This window comes from Crocuta crocuta, unplaced genomic scaffold, assembly GCF_008692635.1.
Source record: "Crocuta crocuta isolate KB4526 unplaced genomic scaffold, BGI_CrCroc_1.0 scaffold35, whole genome shotgun sequence".
Lineage (NCBI taxonomy): Eukaryota > Metazoa > Chordata > Mammalia > Carnivora > Hyaenidae > Crocuta > Crocuta crocuta.
The window spans coordinates 2,644,642-2,646,592 of NW_027530625.1; positions in this window are offsets into that span (position 1 = coordinate 2,644,642).

Genomic DNA, 1,951 nt, shown 5'->3' on the forward strand with positions numbered 1-1,951 from the left:
GGTGCGAGGTTGCGCCCTGAGCCCTGAAGTCCCGCTGGCAGGGAAGACCTTGGCCAGGGTGTTCCAGCGAGTATGAGACTGGGGACCCTTGTCTCATGGCTACCCATCCCCCACTGTGCACCAGGCCTGTGACATTATCTTATTTATGCCTCATGCAACTGCCACAGGGCTCCCTCCAGCTGGTGGCCCAGCTCAGGAGCAGTGTCCTGCTTCTGAATTAGGAGGGGGGAGCCCCAGGCACGGGCACAGCTGGGATCCCTGACACAGGGGCCTCTCCCCCAGCCCACCCTTGATCCAGGTATGGTCAGAGCGCAGAGAGCCAGGGTGACCCTGTGAGCCAGCAAGTGTCCACAAAGGCCTAGTACACCAGAGGTCATGGTCAAGGGAGGGCCCAGCACTTGGTGGCCCATTCTCTCCTTGTCACAGCCTGAGGACAGTTGTCCTAGGCAGTCCAAAGTGGGAGCTGAGTGCATACCAGCCCAAGCTGGGCCACTGACCCCTCACCACTGAGATGAGCTCTCTTTCTCTCTCTCTAAGCAGTTTATTTTATTTAAAAATTTTTAAAAGTTTATTTTGAGAGAGAGAGAGAGAGAGAGCACGAGCACACACAGGTAGGTGGGCGAGGGGCAGAGAGAGAGAGAGAGAGAGAGAGAGAATCCCAAGCAGGCTCTGTGCTGTCAGCATACACCCTGACGTGGGGCTCGATCTCCCGAACCGTGAGATCATGACCTGAGCCAAAATCAAGAGAAAAACACTTATCTGACTTGAGCCATCCAGGCACCCCTGAGATGAGCTCTACTTTCTCCATTTTATAGATGGGGAAACTGAGGCTCCTCAATCACCTGGCTGGACAGGGGCAGGCCTGGTCTTCCCACCTGGGGCTTTGACTTCAGGCCGTGGCTGTGCCCTGGAGGAGGGCCCCCGGACTCCCGGCGGTGGGGACGGCGGAAAGGCCCGGCAGACGGCCCTCCCCACCCTGGCTGAGGGCACTTGCAGTCGGCCAGGACGGGGCGGGGAGAGTGGCTCAGACTGGCAGCCAGCTCTGGTCCCAGGAGGAATCCAGCCAGGACAGGGGCCCGGCACGGGCGGAAATGACCACTCGCTGCCTGGCGGGCGCCTCCCAGCCGCCGCACCTCCGGGAGGTCACTCATTGGCAGTTAAAAATCTATTGTGACTTGTCAGAGAAATGAATAAATGGGCACATTATTTTTTCATTCCAGACCTCAGCATCTGTTTGTCTAATCAGGAAGGAGAGTGGGCAAGTCGGCAAGGGCTGCCGTGCACGTTTCATGTAAGTTTTCCTCTGTCAGAGGAGTTTAAATGGGTAATGAACAGGCTGTGGTGATTTGAAATATAATCCCATTACGCTGACGAGATTACGGGGCTTCGAGACTTCACAAATCACTCTTAGGGCTTTTATAGCAAACACCACCCTGTTGGGACTTTGCATTTAAGCAGAGGTGTTTGGTGGGAACAGAACATGACAGGCTTAACTCTTTCCCCCTCCCGGGCTGCTCTGCCACCAGCGCCACCCCCTCCCCCCCCCCCCCCCCCCGCCCNTGTGGGGCGTTTCGGCCTCATCGGCCGTCGGGGGCCAAGATGGAGGCCAGCCAGGAGGCGGGAGGGCCGACCCCGACACCTCCCAGGTGAGGGGCCCTTCTCTGCCTGTTACGGCAGCTGTAGAAGGAGGCTTAGGTGGCCGGGGGGCCGTCACCCCAGGGTCCTTACCGGCCCTGCTGGTGAGGGACCGTTCCAGCTTCCCAACTCACTCCTGCACACTGTGTACCTTCCCCTCGGGGAGCCCCAGGACACCCGGGACACCTGCACCTGGCCGCCGCACCGCACACCTCAGGCCTCCAGCCCCCCGCCCCCGAGTTTCCATGGCAGCCACTCTGCGCAGCACGGCGATCACTTGTCTCCTGGCCTCACCGGACCGTGAGCGTCTTGACCG